This window comes from Rhinolophus sinicus, chromosome 8 (genome assembly GCF_057876585.1).
Source record: "Rhinolophus sinicus isolate RSI-liver-muscle chromosome 8, RSI-T2T, whole genome shotgun sequence".
Classification (NCBI taxonomy): domain Eukaryota; kingdom Metazoa; phylum Chordata; class Mammalia; order Chiroptera; family Rhinolophidae; genus Rhinolophus; species Rhinolophus sinicus.
The window spans coordinates 64,844,107-64,860,872 of NC_142508.1; the positions used below are offsets into that span (position 1 = coordinate 64,844,107).

The 16,766-nt window shown below is 49.4% G+C and overlaps 1 protein-coding gene and 1 non-coding gene across 2 annotated transcripts in view; both read left to right on the forward strand.

Annotated features, from left to right (window-relative positions):
• SMPD3 (sphingomyelin phosphodiesterase 3) overlaps nucleotides 1-16,766 on the forward strand; it is a 77,522-nt gene that overhangs the window by 8,039 nt on the left and 52,717 nt on the right. The gene's annotated exons all lie outside the window — the stretch shown is intronic.
• TRNAK-UUU (transfer RNA lysine (anticodon UUU)) lies at nucleotides 6,117-6,190 on the forward strand. The gene has a single exon. It is a non-coding gene; the product is annotated as a tRNA-Lys (tRNA).

Sequence of the window (16,766 nt, forward strand, 5' to 3'; positions counted from 1 at the left end):
TGAACTTCTGACATTCTGATCTTGGTGTTTAGAGCACTTTACATGCAGCTTTGCTTTAAAAATACAGGGCATACGTCTGAAAATCATACCCCCAGGAGAACCAGGTTCTCCTGCCTCCTAGAGCAGGACATGCGTCCATTCACTGCACAGACCTGAGGGCACATGTTGTCTCTGTCCTTGACCTTCTTTTCCTCCCCTCAAAGTTTGCCTTCTGGGCCCAAAAACCCCACAAAAAACATGTATGTATATAAAGCTCAGTGAAGACTTCTGTTAGCAGAGCATGTGGACTCTAGAGAAAACACTCAGACTAGTCTCACAGGAAGTGTGGGGGCCCTGGAAGTGTTTTGGCAGGAGAGGAGCATAGATGTCCTGGGTCAAAGTGAGGTGGGTGGTTTGAGGTGGGGAAGCGCCTGGAGGTGGGCTTACTCCTGGTTCTGTTGGGAGGTCCCTGACTTCTGAGGACCTAAGTACCAGTACTAAGTTCTTTTAGGATGGGGTTTGGTCTTGAAATGCATTTTTCTCATTTTCCCTCTCTTGTTCACTCAACAAATGCTGAATGGTGCATAGCTGGGGTGTGCAGTGGGGTTGAGAAACCTTGTTCTGGACCATCCCAGGGTCTGGCTGGGGAGAGTAGAGATGCCCATGTGCTGAGTGAACCAAGGAACAAGGGCTGAAGCAACCACAGGAAACTGGTTAAGGTGGGTGGCTATGGCAGAGGGAAAGCTGTGGCTCCCCCAAGATAGACCTGAGTCTGAATCTCATTTTCACCATCAAATGTGTGGCTGTGGGCAAATGTTCCTCATCTGTGAAAATATGCCTCATTTTTCTCATCTGGAGCGATGACTTCTGCTTTTCCTGGACTCTTATGGCCATTACATGGCAACATATAGGAAAATGTTAGGATAATACGAGTCCTTGTTTATCGAGTGCTTACAGTGCATCAGGCTTTGTGCTCAGAACGTTATATGCATAACAGAGCTACCATTATTACCCCTATTCTATAGCTGAGGAGAGCAATGCACAGGATCTTTAAGAAACTTGCCCAAGGTCACACAGGCAGTAAGAAGTGGGACCAGGACCCTAGCCCTGACTACAGAAGCTGCTCTGAACCACTGTGATCACTGCCTCCCTGGTTCAAGGTCAGCAGGAGCCCCACAATTGTTATTTTGAAGAAAGGTGAGGTGATTTGTGGGTCAGCTTGAATAGTGGTCTTCTGCTTAGTCTTCAAGGGTGGGTCCAAAATGAAGAGGCTCTGAGGGGTGAGTCGGGTGGGGACGGAAGGGAAACACTGATCAAATGAACAGGGCTGGGAATGCCAATGGTGGGTTCTGGGGAGCCTGAAATGGAAAAGAGGATATCAGTAAGGAATAAATGTTTGGAAAGAAGGGTTTGGAAAGCCTTGATTGTCAGGCTAATAAGTGTTAGAGAAACAAAAACGTTCATAGGCAAAGGAAGGGATGTGAAATTGGAAACCACCAGTTTAAGGCGTCTCACTAAATTTGGGCATCTTGTTGCAGTGTGGAACGCACTCACCGAGCATGCCCAAAGCCCAAGCTTGTGGAGGGCATGGCCGTACAGCACCACAGTCCAGCGTTCCTACCAGTGCTCTTCACTTTTCAAAGAATGTGCATGGCCTTTCCTTTCATTTGGGCTTCACAAACATCCCAGGCAGTAGAAGGGCGGGAGGTCTGCTACAAGGATTGCTATCTATGTCAAGTGGCAGGCAGCATGGGGTGGCCGGAGTACAGATGCCAAGCACAGCTGCAGTGCCCGAATCCAGGCAAACAGCTTAGGAGGGCTCTTACTGTAAGGGAGGAGGCGAAGGCTTGCCCGCTAGGTTGAGGCCTTTTCGCTGTGCTTCAGGAGTCAGGCACTCTTATCCTTTGGTTCATGATTCCCCAGTGACACTCCTGAGTGCCTGCCGCCCAGGCTGGTTGCTGTGAGGGTCTGAGCTGGAATCATCGCAAATGCCACAGACCTTTCCGTATGCAGCCCCTGTCAGTCAGTGCCCCCTTCCGTGCAGAGCTTGTTTCACAAAAGGAGATTTTTCTGGACTTGCCATCTTGAATTCATCCTGCTTTTTTCTCAGCCTACTGTAGGGACTGGAAACCAAACTCCGTTCTACTTAGGCTGGTTAGAAGGAAAAGCTACCTTTTCTAATGGCTGCAGTCGCTGCTGACCTCCAGATTTCTCTCCGTAGCTACACTTCTCATAACAATAGAAAACAAAGGCAGGAAGGAGAGGAAGACAGAGGTGGCACCAAGAGGCACCTGCAGTTCTGTGCAAAATGTGAGGCAGACAGGAGGTAACTTTCACAGATATGAGACAGTCCCTTGACAAATAAAGGAGGAGTTTTGATGTACAAGATGATAGAAGATGAAAGAGAGCATGGCACCACCCTGTTTTCTCTGGAAAGTTCCAGATACCCTCCACAGCTTTGGAAGGATAAACGTACAGGTTGGCAAGGAAACACAGGTTTTGACAAGTTGTCCCGCAATAAGTTCCTAGTGATCATAAATCTACCATTAATGAGAAATGACAAATAGTCCTAACGGAATGTTAAGGGCTCGTCTGGCCACTGCCCCCGCTTATGATTCATGTGACAGCACACACTGAAAAGGAAAGGCCTGCCTGGCCTGTGGCTCTCTAGAGACCTTCTTGGGCCCTCACCAGCTGTCCTCCCCAGGTCCTAGCCACACCTGGCCTTTCCAGCCCTCCCCTGTCTGTCTGTGAGGGTGGCAGTGCCCTCCCAAGAACTGGCACCTCTGTGTTAGCGGATACAATGGAGCAACTGTCTTGCATAAATGAAAAAAAAAAAAAAAGCCAGTGTTTAGATTTCAGCAAGTCATTTAAGGCTTTTAATTGCCCCATAGAGAGAGTTTTAATATACAATGCATTAGAGCAATACCTGGTTAAGAGAGTAGACAAATGGAAGTACTAAATTAGCCTTCCCTGAAATTTCATTTCCAAGTCTTATAAAGCATATTTTAAAATAATTCATGCACCCAGAATTTTCACACCTGGGACTGACAGGCCCTGAACCACCTGTCTAGGTGAGAGCTAGGACTTGGCCAACTCGGGTCTATCACCTCCCACCCCCCTCACTCTGGCTCCTCAGCCCTGGGATGCTCTCTCTGCAGAGAGCTCATCCCTGCCAGCTGGGACCAGTCTGCTCAGGCTGCTTTTCTCAGCCAGGGCCAGCAGGCACCTCTCCCTGGAGCTTCCACAGGCGGTGGTGATGACACCTCCTGCGTTGTCCCCTCACCATTGCCAAACACACACCCACTGTGGCTCGGGCCTGGATGGTCCCTTTAATCTCACAGGAAGCAGTACCCCCTGGGAGTAGCCCTCAGCTCTCCTGCTCCAGCTATGTAGGACTCCCCAGATGAGCAAACAAAGAAAAATCAACATAGGGCCTTTAAAATCTTCCGCAGAGGATGTTGCCTCCACCAAAGGAGATGAGAAGGGCTGAGCTGAGATAAGCAGAGCTGCTTAGAAACCGAACACAGAGACAAAACATGCATTGGAGGCAATAGAATGCAGATCAGTGGACTGAGAAACAAGATGTCTCCCTTCCAACTCACTGAAGAAGATAAAAGAAATCATCAGCTATGGCTCAAAAGTCAGGAAAGAAAGCAAATGCAGAAAACATAAAACAAGGGGGTAGGAAGCCACCCGAAATGGTTATGACAATACATGTAAGCACTTCACATTCCCTTGTCAGAAGACAGTTTCCCAGATTAAACTAATACTAGAGGCTCACCTAAAATAAAACAACTGGAGGGAAGGCAAAACTATACCAGGTAAATGCAAACAAAAGAAAAAGCGTGAGTGGCTACATCAGACAAAGCCCAATTTAAGGCAATGAACAGGATAATAAGCGTAATTTTATATTCATAGGAGCAATTGTGAAAGCATAACTGTTCTGAACATTTGTACACTCAGTATTTCAGCCTCAAAATACTTGAGGCAAAACCTGTTACCTTAGAAATACAAGATGAAGACAATAAATGCGCATACTACTCTCAGAACCTGACATCAAGTAGCCAGAACAAATATAGCAGAAATGAGTAATACAATGAAGATGGAATTAGAAGGTGGATGCTGAACTTTGTACCAGTCTGAACGATGTCTGCCATCATTTAAAAGACCATCATAAACTGGTGCTTGTGATATAAATGTTAAATTGAGCACAAATTTATATATACAGTATAATTATAATTTTTAAACCCTAAACCACTAAAAACCCACGGAAAGCCACTGAAAGAAAACAGACCAAAAAGTGAACATTTGGTGTGTTTAAAAAGGTTGGAATTTAAGTATTTAAATTTTTTCTTTCAAATGTTCTTTAATGATCATATATTATTCTAAGGACTTTAAAGAAATGAATTTTTTAAAAACTGAGTAAAACTCATCCTCATAGCATCGGATTTATTATTTTCAAGATTTGGGTAAAATTTAACGAACAGGACCGGCAGACAGGAATCCTTGCAGGCCCTCCCGGCCATTTCCTCCTAGAAGCCCTCTGCAGCCCCTCCGCCCCCTTCCTGGGCACTGTTTTTCCCAACTCAGCTCCCATCTCTTCTGCTGTGCCTTCTGGACCCTTCCATCCTCCACTGGCAGCTCAAATGTGGTTGCCTCATGACAGACTCCAGGCCCCTTGCTTTCCCCCGCTGCCACGCCCTTGGTGACCTCACCTACTCTTGTAAAGGGACATAGTTCCCCTCTATATGGCAAGGACTTCCGAATTCAACTCTAGCTCCAAACTCATCACAGAGTTTCAAGGGTATACATCAGCCTGCAGACTAGCTGTCACCTCACAGATGTGGGACAGGCATGGTGGACATGCCTGCAGAGGAGACCGTCAGTGAAGCCCCTCTTAGCACTGGATGGTGGGGCACAGGGGTTGAGTGCCCCAGAGGGTGGTGATGAGACCAGTGAGGCAATCCCTGATGTAGAAGAAGGTTCCCATGACAGACTCAGAATAAATCAGCACCTTGAACATGGCTCTCTATTTGAAAACAAAACCTATGGTCTGACTTACGGGACTATGAATTATGGTTGTGGCAGTAATCAAGAAAAACAACAAAGTTAAATTTAAAATCCAGGCCCAGGCTGCCCTGGCCCTTGGAACGCTCACCCTGGGTCCTTCAAAGCCTCCTCTGCCTACCACACACATCCAGCCACCAGTTCAGTGGACAGACCCTGCTCTACTGCCGAGACTTGCCGGTCAGTGGTTTCGGGTCTGGCCTCCTGACTTTTCAGGGCAGAGCAGAAAGTCTGTAAATACCCTGAAGTCTTTAATCTACCAGCAAAAAGAGTAAGGATGAGTTCAGGTTTTAGCCCACTGATGTGGTATGTTAATTTAAAGGTACAGTTTCTTATGAAAATGACAAAAATAAACTTAAGTACTAATTCTAAGCATATATTCTTATCAATTTCAGCTCTAAGTAATACTCTCATTTGAAAGTAAATTACTGTAAGAGAGCTTTCTAAAATTATTGCATATAATTTCTCTTGCATTTCTGGGTACGGATTGCTATCCAGTTACTGTTTTATTTTGAAAGGCAAACATGTATGAGAGCACTCTGGTAAAAGTGTTTCATGAAATACTATGCAGCTATCTGGTTTTGGAGAAAAGGTATTGCTAAGTAACCTCCAGCAGGTCACTTAACTTTTCTCACTCACAACCTCCTTTTCTTATCAGTGAAGACAATAACACCTGCCATAAAACAGTGTTGCAAAGAAAATTGTTTTCTTACATGAAGCGCCTACTACAGTGTCTGTCACGCAGCAGGAGCTCAGTGAACAGTTATTATTATTCTCAGATCAAACCGTGGTTTTTGGCCTCCCTGCCCCTGCCCAGGCCCATGATGGAGGAGAGTCCATGTGGGAAATACTCCCAGTTTTCCACAATTCCCAGCAGTACAGTTCTAACTCCATGTCTTTTCTTCTCCCACTCAAGAAACATCAGAAGATAGATGACTGAAATTGAAGTGATTATAGGAAAAGCCCCTGGAATCTGTTTTTTAGGTGAATGAGTCCCCAACTTGATTATTTATCATCAGTAACAAATAAATGGGGATGCACCAACGTCTAAAAGACAAGTCCCGGGTGGCCAGTTAGCTCAGTTGGTTAGAGCGTGGTGCTTTTAACACTAAGGTTGCTGGTTCGATCCCCGCATGGGCCACTGTGAGCTGCGCCCTCCTTAAAATAAACAAACAAACAAACAAACAAATAAATAAATGACAAGTCCCAATTATTTGAGAACCTAGTTTCGCAGAACCAGGCATAAGTTCCGGTGTCAGAAGTCCTAACATCCTCTCACATTATGTGAGACCAGGGGGCCTGTCTCTTGGCCCCAATCAGACTCTCAGCAACTGGGGATCTCGGCCACATTTTCTCATTCCCCCAGATCCCATCCTCTCCCTGGTGCGGTTTCTTGCCTTTAGCTGACAGTTAATAAATGTTTCATGAATAAACGCATCTGAATTCTGGCTCCAATTCTGCTCGTCTCTGCACTGGGACTGGCAAATGTGCATTATGAGCCAAAATCAGGTCAGGTGACCCGGCTTCCAGCAATAATGTGCACAGAAGGCAAATGATTAAATAATGTACATCTAGCCACTTGACACGACATTCTGCAGCCACTGGAAATGATGCTCTCGAAGACTCAAAGGCCACACGGAGACGCATCTAACATTAATTGAATAAATAAATAGAATGTCCTGGTCCAGCTGTCACACATATGGCCCCAGACCAAAGGGGAAAACCAAATAGAATTTGTTGCTACAAGAGGGGCGTGATTCTGCCTGATGTGTTTCCAAATTCTCTTCTATATTGTTTGGTTTTTACAATGAGCAGTGGGGTAATTGAAGGGAAAAGACCCCAGGATTGGAAATTAACCCAAGGTTTCTGCATAGACATGTGGCCAAACTCAGTGCGCTGAGCTCCAAATGAAGACTGAGGAGCTGGACCAGGGAAAGGATGGGTAAGCCAGAGTCCATTCAGGAATGAAATGTGGACTTGACCCAAAATGGCTATCATGCTCAGAGTCTAAATTAATCCTCTTTTTAGTTTATTGACATCTATGAAATTGATTCTCGCCACAGAATCCCAACCCATGGCCCAGGCATTGCAGTTGATAAATAGTGTGACGGGGGAGGAAGCAGAAAGCATCTGCAACAAATATTCACAGAGGGACACCATGGTGGGCTTGGCTGAGGCCCAGGTGTTACCTCTAGAAAAATGCTCCTATGCATTCCTAGAAAGAAAGAGAGAGGGACAGAGAGGGAAGAGGGAAAGGGACAGGTGGGGAGCCGGGGAGGAAGGGAGGGCAGCTTCTGCTGCTGTCAGGACAAAGCTGACCTCAAGTGTCACCTCCTCTACATTCATGCTGGAAGCCTGGCCCCACTTTAAGTTCCTTTCCTCGCTGCAGACCCAGACTTCACTCCCCTTTCCTAAGAGTGGACCCACTGCTTGGTGCTGGGGACAGTTTTCTCCCTTGGTCCTCAAGTCTTTCATTTGGAAAAGAACCGGGAAGGACAGCCCAAAGGGCCCATAGAGACGCATTGCTGACCAGGATAAGTAGGACAGGCCAGCGTCAGCCCTGGGCTCCACAGCCCCGCTCCACCCCAGCCAGGCTCCAAGTCATCATGCTCCAGTGCAGGCCAACGAGGAAAGGCTCGTGATGCCCATCACATATGCCCCAAGCTCCTCTTTCCTAACCCAAGCTCTTGCTGAGAGGGGAAACAATAGTTCTCCTGGAATCAGTGTTGTAGAGCTTGAGGCCCACTGCCCCCCAACCCACCAGATCCTTCTCAGGAAATCCAGCTCAGCACCGGGGTTGCCAGGGCAGTCAGATTTCCCTGGTCACCAGAAACAAAGGCTTGCTGAGTTTTTCAGAACAACCCTGCTCGAGCACAGAGCATTAACCAGCCTTCATGCAGCCGTGACTGGTGCCTGGCTCTGGCAGCCTGTTACACGGACCCTTACCCCAAATGCAGGGTCTGGCAGGTGGATTGACTGGACTCAGCCCACTCTATCCAGCAGGAAAGCAGACAGGCCTTGGCTTTGTCCATGTTGGAGCCCATCACCAGTAACACAGCCCTGGGGTTTCCATACACCCTACCTCGGGGTACCTGGTAGGCCAGGACCAACTCCAGGTCATAACCCTGCAGTGACCTAGACCCTTGCCCATGTCTGCCTCTCCTCCAGGCAGGAACCCAATCTGACCCCCTCCGACCCCTAGTCCAGGCTCAGGCACAGATGAAGGTCTCTATGCTATAGCGACCTCAGAGACTGTCTTCAAACCTCGCAAGTTCACTCTTTCTTCTCCTTCCATAATCAGAACAAAAGGGTCAGATATTCCACTTCCCAGCACGACTTCCTGAGAAGGCCCTGGGCCAGTTCTGCTATTGGCCTGCTCCCTTTTAGTCCAGACTCAAGACCGTATGAGGATAAGAGGGTAAACCCACTGCTGCCAACGCAAGGATCTCCTCTGGAGCAAGTGGTCTAGGCCCTTCTGCTGCTGCACTTGCTCCCCCCAAATCTGCAGGGTGGGGTGGGGAGTGGGCTGAGGAGCGCATTCAATTACAAACCAGGGGCAGAGTGGCTGAGGCAGCCTGTGTAGCTATCCTGTTGCCGCCAAAGCCCCGGTCAGGGATTTGTCTTTCATCTTTCCAACCATAGACAGTTTATTGCCCTCAGCTTCCAGATCATGTCTTTTTCCATGGCCAGATCTTCTCGGGAGATGCTCACAGAAGCGAAAGGGCCTTTGAGCTGGAAAATCATGGGCCGATAGTCACTGTAAGTGGAGTCAAGTGAGTTTGTCTCCACGGTGATGTTTATTTCCCAGGATGAGGCACAGGCTGCTCAGATGCTCCAAAGCAAACAAAGAAATGGGAAGCAGACAGAGGTGGACACACACAAGCTCACAGGAAGTCTAGGGCACCTGGCAGAGGAACAGGAAGGTGCTTTCCTGTGAGGCAGACCTGTTAACTGGCATTGAGCCCTCCTCTCTCTCTGAAAACTTCTTTCTTTTGCATTTCTGGGGCTTTAGCACAGGGAACAAGGGACTAGGTCCTCAGGTGAACCTGTTTCGTACCTGCCCCTGCTTTCTAACCCCCCTCTCCTCTCTGCCCTGCCTCCTCCCTCCTTTTCTCTGAATTAATGTCGCAGCTCCCACATCCAGAGATAACTGCGGAGGCCTCACCCACTGAGGCCTGAGCTCACAGTGCGTCAAGGACCCCTGCCCCAGTCATTTTCAATGCCCTGTCCTGTTCTTCTGACCCAAATGCAAGAGTTACACAGATCCTGACCCAGAATCAGCCTGTTGGTTTCTGCCTGTAGTACTAGGACAGTAGCCCGTAGCCATATGTGGCTTTTTAAATTAAAATTAAAATTTCAGTTTCTCAGTCACACTGGTCACATTTCAAGTTCTCTCCAGTGATGTGTGGCTAGGAGCTACCATACTGGACAGCACAGATACGGAACACTTCCATCGCTGCAGAAAGTTCTATCTGGCAGTGCTACTCAGGGCCTCAGATATTGTAGGGTCCTGCTCCTTTCACTGAATGCATTCACTATTCTTCCCAGTTCTTCCCTGACAGCTGCAAGTTTTATGATCACAGGGAAGCAGGAAGACCATCTTTGTGTGAATCTGATAGATGAATTGAAATCTGATTCAAGCTTGGGAGCTGAGTGACCCCAGGAAGCGTCACCCTCCTCATCGGTAAAATGAGAGTGATCATATTGACCTAAGTGGATTGATGGGAGGATTAAATGAGCAAGTGTAACGTATCTGGCAGAGAGAAGCAGCCCAGAAATGTAGTTAGGATTTGTTATTGATAAACTGTCCAACAGCTCAGGGTTGAGGCCTGAGTCTGTATGAGGATCTCAATGCAAGCGTGTGGTCGGGATTGGAAAACGAGTGCAGTGACAGAAACAGCAGTGACGAGTGTAGATCTTTACGTTGGCCTCTCGGGGATATTTCTATTTTGGGTGCTATTTCCTCACCCTATTGATTTTAAATCAATTGTTAAGAGCTTTTCATTGTTTCACAGTTTTCTGCAGCATGTCTCTCCCTCTGGTCTTCAGGAGTTACCCCTGGAAACTCACATCAATAGGTCACTTCTATAGGAGCCAAGCAGAAGAGAGCTCCTGGGCCAGCTGGGGTCAGCTCAAGGTCACATAGGGAGACCCACAGGAACTTCTTGGTATGGTCGTGAACTGGTTATCAGTGTGCCTTTGGCCAGCCAGCTCACTACTCTTTGTTTCCTCTTCTTCCAGTGCCCAGCCCCAGTAATGACATAATGAATGGGGCTGTCAAAGATCAAAAGAGGTTATTGACTCAACATTCGTTTCCTTGTATGTACACTTGTGTCTGGCACCCATGGGGCCTGGCTCTGCATTAAACCTTCGTGGATGCTTGGCAAACATGTTGACTGCATGGCTGATTATATACAGACCCTGCTTAGAACTATGCTATGCACTTTGGAAAAGTGGGGCAGGGTTATTAATAGTGTACAAGACAGTCTCAAATGGAGCCTCCATTTTATTTCCACCTTCTTTCTACTCTCTGAAGTCTGAAGTTTATTTTTCTTGAGGAAAATGTGGCTCATGGTCAGTATCAGGAGTCCCTTTTTGGTCAAACCCCCTTACTCAGTGCCCCTCTGAACGCCCTTCAAAGGCAGGCTATGCTGAGGGCGTCATCGACCTCAGGGAAATGCGTGTCATTGACGTCCTGGAAGCATAGCACGACAGGAAGGTAGGCAAACCCAGGTGCCATCCCTGCTGGGTAGTGTACGTCTGTCTGTCTCGCTCAGCAGGACAGCTTGTTCTCCGGGTCCCCACCACTCACACCAGCCTGGGCTCAGTGTAACAGCTTATTGAGTATCCACCAGCCTCCCAATCTGTAGGTTCCCCATCCTCATCTCGTCGCAGCTCTAACAACACTCCAAAGGGCTTAGGATTTGTTGTTTCCCCTGGGGCCTCCACCTTCCTACCTCTGTCCTCACAGCCTCATGGTTTGTATTGTTCCTTCTTCCCATCCTGGATCTGCTCCAATGGTCAGTGGCACCACTCCGTGTCCTTAGCGGCCTCTCCTTGTCCTCGTGGTATCCAATGGAGTTTGCCCCTCTCTCCTGCCATGTGTCCCGGGAACCAAGCACTCTCTTGAAGAGATGAGGTAGCTGGGCCCCTGGGGTAAACCCAGCTGCTGACTCTTCACATGGAATCTTTGAACCTTCCAACTGGAGAAGACCCTCTTGGTATGCAGGGCTCCTGCCACACGACCTCCACCCCAGACAGCCTATTTCTTTTGAACAGGGACTGTCCTCCCTCATCAGCTCCAGCCCTAATTACAGGGCATCTCCAGCAATGTCCACGAGGTTCACTTTTTATTCCTCATGTGCTAAGAGTTAACAACTAAAGGTCCAAAGCCAGAGGTTCTGATTCTGGCCCTTGTAAGCCCCACTGCCTCATGATGAGTGGGGTGGGCGCCGTCCCATCAGTGAGGCCCAGGCTTCTCTTCCACACCTTCCTATCAGGGTTCCACATATTTTGCTGGGGACCATTTCCTGAAGAATGTTCTTCTGGTTTATAATAGTCACCAGGATCATAGCTTTGAAGAACAACATAGCATCCATTGAGCATTCTGGTGCCCAGCACAGCGCTGGAACTTTCTGTGTGGGTTTTCTCATTTCTTCCTCTCAACCATCTTATGATGTGGCTACTGTGATTACTTCCATTTTCCAGATGAAGAATTGGGGCTCAGAAGTGAAGTTACTTTGTCCAGATCATGGTAGAGTTGGGCTCAACTTGACTTAAGAGTCTGATGGTTTAACCAGGATGCCAAATGCCCCTGGCACACAGCACCAATGCTCTACAGGAATCACAAGGGTCTCTGGAGATGCTTATCCTCCTGAGGCCCCTGTGACGCCATGTGGAGGGATGAGTGCAGCGGGCAGAAGAGCAGAGTTAATGACCCAGAGGAGGCCTCAGGATTCAAAGCCCTGAGGTAGCATCTGCAGGGTAATTACATTCTGTCATGTACACACAGGGACTCTAGTGACGTAAGGACATGGCAGTACTCCAGGCCAAAGAGGAATCAGAAGAGACAATGGTCCCAATGGCCAGGACAGGGAGGGCTATCGTCACCCCTCGGCACCAACATGCTTTGCTCCTGTATCTGTGGCCCAGCACCCCCACAGCCAGAACGCTGAAAGGCTCAGCTGGTGTCTAATGATGACGCAAAGAGAAGGGCTACTGAGGAAGACCACACCCATAAAATGCAGAACCAGCTTCTCTGGCTTTGTGCAGGAAGAGCCTGGCCTGAGCAAGAGACCTCTCTAGCCCAAGCCGGGGGTCACCTCCACTTCTTACCCTCTTACTTTGGGTTATGTCAACCTTCAGTGTGGGCTGACTAACCCCTACTGAGGCCTCTAGAGGCCCCCTCTCCCTAGCGCTGCTCTGCTGGATGACAGCACCCCAATGGCTTCTGCAGCATTCCCTCAGGCACTGCTGGGCTCCAGAGCCACCCCTATCAGACTCCACGTCTTGCTTCTTCTGTGTCAGTCTGTTCCTCCATGCTCAGAGCTCCCCACGGAGCCTGCAATAGTGCCAAGTTTACTTGTTAGTGGGGCAACAATGGGGTGGGCCGAAGCCCCTTGTCTGGCCCGGAAGCAAAGGTCTAGGGTGCAGGAATAAGACCCCTAGGAAGAAAGACCCAACCCAGTTTGCTGGTAACTCCCTGTGGAACCCCAGGAAAAGTCACAGAGCACATCACAGGTGAGGGGTGAATGGGACGCCCTTCTGTGCCATAAAGGAGGCAAGGAGGCCAGAAATCCTAGCTCTGACACCCAACCTGAACAAATCACATCACCTCTGCGAGCCTCAGTTTCCTCAACTAAAAAATGAGATGATACCAGTACGCCTCTCATGGGTCGTTGTGAAGATCAATGACCTAATATTTTTGAAAATGACTGCAAAGCCCCACAGAGTGTATGAATGTTAATGATCATATAAAATCCTATAAACCGGGGACGGACTGCATACATGTACAATGGTTACCGAAACTGTTTCTTTTCAAGGAGAAGCCAACGTTTTGAGCTGAAAGGGGCCTCAGAGATCCTAACTTGAACTCCTTCAGTTTAATGAGGGGACCAGAACAGCCCCGCCCAGGCTCTCCCAGCTCACCTCTCCATGGCAGTTACCGTCACGGGAGGCAGAGATTCCTCTCTGTTCCCTGGAGGTTAAAAGGAGTCATTTCAGGCGTGTGGCTAAGGAGAAAGTTCCTTTCCCTTCTCCCCCAAACCCTGGAATCATCAGACTACAACAGAAACCCTCAGGAGCGGGCAGAATGCCTTACCACCAGTTCTTCCCTCACGGGGGGCCTCCGGCTGGAGCCCATGCCTTTGTGACAACAGCTAAGTGCTTGTTTTTCTCCTCTGAACATACTCCTACCCTCTGTCCCCCACACACTCTTCCAGCCCCTTTTCAGGGGTTTATCTCTGTCTTACCCAAGCCCCTGCCCCAGGTCATAGTGCAAATGAGGGCCAGGCCCAGCGACTATGCTGTCCTAGTTCTGGGCAGGGAGAGATTTTGTGAGAGCCTCTGCAGAATCAAAACAAACCTTTTCCCTCACCCAGAATAAATCGCAGCTCCTACGGAGGGTTTCTGTTGTAGCTGGATCATGCTGAGGAATTTATTATCTTACAGTTTGGGAGGTTAGAAGTCCAAAATTAATTTCACTGGCTTAAAATTGAAGTGTCAGCAGGCTGGTGTTTCTCCTGGGAGCTTCAGGGGAGAATCCATTTTCCTGCTTTTTGTAGCTTCTAGAGGCTGCCTGTATTCCTCAGCTTGTGGCTCCTTCCTCCATCTTCAAAGCACATTGCTTCTATTACCATCACCTTTTCCCACCTTCGCTGTTCTGGCCTCCCTCTTATAAGGACCCCTGTAATTACACTGGGCCCACCTGGATGACCTCCGCTCAAGAGCATTAACGTAATCACACCTGCAGAGTTCCTTTTGCCATATGAGGTAACATTGTCACAGGTTCCAGGGATGGATATCTCTCAGGGGCTACTATTTAGCCTACAACAGGCAGGTCACGTAACCCTTGAGCCTGGGTTTTGTCCATTAAATGGAGAGCAAATGTCCACCCCCAGACTTGTGTGTGGGTCAAACTCCGTGGTGCCCGAGAATGTCCACCACCCAGGGATGGAGGCTGAGCTCTGAGTGTCGGGTCTCATTCCCTGGCCCAGCCGGAAGGATGGTGCTGCCTGGGAGACGGCAGTCACGGGAGTGGGGTTTGGACCCGGCAGCTCTACCTGACATGGCTTCTCCGAGCTGGTTTGCACTAACATGGCCAAGTGTGTTACACATTTACGAAGCCTCGTACCGCACATACAGGGCACAAATGCCCAGTGGAGGGGCTCTGTCTAGTGGCCAGGAGGTCCATGTAGGGCTCCTCCGTCTCCCTCTTGCCTGCCTCTAGGTAGTCACCAAATCCTGTCGATCCCTTTTCTAAATGCCCCTCAAACCCCTTCTCTCCATCCACTGACACAGCCAACAGGAGTCCCGTCTGCTCCCCTGGCCTCCCGACCCCTCACCACAGACATGTCTCCCCAAAGCACAAATCTGATCGTGTCCCTCCCTTTTGTGGTTCCCCCTTATCCTTGGGTGGAAGCCCAAGCTCTTTACCGAGTGATGCAGTCTCTGCCTGCCTCTCCACAAGCTCCAGATGTCACAGCTGCAGCAAGCAGGTGGCAGATGTGTGAGGGCAGAGTTGGGGATAAGGGTGAAACAGGTGAGGGACAGAGGGTGGGGTTACTGTGCAGATAGTGTTGCAGGGACAGGCCTGCCCCTAAGACCCCAGGTACAGGTGTGGTAGGCTATGATAAGCTGGCAGGTGCAGGCCGTGAGCTACATTAGGCCCTAGGTAACGTAGGTGGGCCAGTGGGTGGGCACCAGGTAGGATCCAGCCATGGAGCTGTTGGCCTGGGCCTCGCTCAAATGGGAGACGGCCTCTGCATGCTAGTTATTATTTTGAAGTCTGGAAGGACAGTGAGGGAGTCTTTTCTCTGCAAATGATTTTGGCCAAATTCCAGGGACAGGGAATGCCCACTGGGGCCTGGCCAGCTAAAGGCCATGGCTTGCTGGGGGAGTGATCTGGTCTCTTTCTGCATTAGCTGAAGACTGTAAGGTGGATCCAGGGCCCCCACCTACCTGAGCCACCACCGTGAAGCTTAATTAGTGCTTGCAAAATGTTCTGAGAGGCCTCACGTGAGCACAGAATATCCTCATTAATCATTGCCACGCGCCAAGTGGGGTGGCGTGTGGGGCAGCTGCCTCCGTGCACACAACAATGGAGGCAGCCGAGTAGTTAAAATGTGATTTTGAAGAGCGGTCCTGTTCAGCTGGCTCAAAAGCAGCTTAGCTGGAGGCAAGCCTGTGCAGGAGCCACTTAACTCGCTTGGCCATTATCTACCTGCATTAAGTAGAGGTGATAAAACCTCCCATCCCACTGGGCAAGGATAATGGGAGGTCTGTCAGGTAGTGGTGAAGCTTTCCTGTTCACCCTGTGTAACCAGGCTGTTCAGCCTCGCCAGGTTTAGCTGGCGGGCAAGCATACAGGCTCCATATCAGGCTGGGTGTCTTTGAGCAAGTCTCTGAGTCTCAGTTTCCTCGTCTGAAGAGTGAGATAATAATAATCCTACCTTCTCCCTTAAGGAGTGTGAGATTGAAATGGCACAGTACATGAAAAGGCCTCACACCTACAGTAACGGTATCACTAGTGAGAACAGTGATGATAAAAGGTAAGGACATGACCACATGCCAGGTACCCTTCTAAGCATGTTCCATCATTAGCTACATGGAGTCCCATTTCACAGGTGAGGGAGCACGGCATGAAGAAGGCAAGTGGCCTCCAGATTCCCACAGCTAGTGAGAGACGTGCAGCACTGTGGGCGCAGGTAGTCTGGCTCCCGAGTCCGTTCTCTCCTCCACTCCCTGGTGCTGTCTTTATCATGATTGTCCTTATACTCATTTTAGGAATAAGGCTGTGTGCTTCACCATCACCATCGTCACGTGGGGAAGTGTACCAGCCACTGCTCAGAACTGGACCCGGAGGCTTCCATGTGATGTTGGGCAGGGGGAGGGGTCCTTAGTCTTCTCTGACCCTCTGTCTTCCATAGGAAGGGAAGAAGCTTCTTGTTATAGAGAGGAAGGTCACGTACATGGGTTTTCTCACTCATCAAAACTCTGGAGGTGCAAGGAAATGTGTAGGTAACAGGTTTTTAAAAAGTCATTAGATGCTGAAAGAGACTGAAAATGCAGCCCCATGCTTCCTCCTTCTTCAGGCTGTGCATTGAGGGGGACACTGTCCCCATATGTGGTAGACAAGGGGCTACTTGTGGATGAGAGAGCAGGGGGTCCCTGGTCCCCCAGACATCGACTGTCCGTCTTACACTGACTGATGCCGCACAGAAAGGTTCCTGAAGTCTGAGCCCAACTCCTGAGGCTGGTTAATATGCTCGGTCCATGTCTCAGAGCTGCAGTCAGTCCCGGCAGGGCACAGGCTCCAGGGCTTCTCCCTGTCTCAGTGGTGATCACACCAGCTCCGAGGCAACTTCCTGCGAGACCCACCTGGCCCCTCCTACAGCAGCCAGGGGTGCTGGCCAGCATCCCTCACACCTCCAGGACTCAACGGCCCACCCAGACACTTGCTCTGCCCCCAGCCTGCCCCTACTTCCTCCCCACTCCCC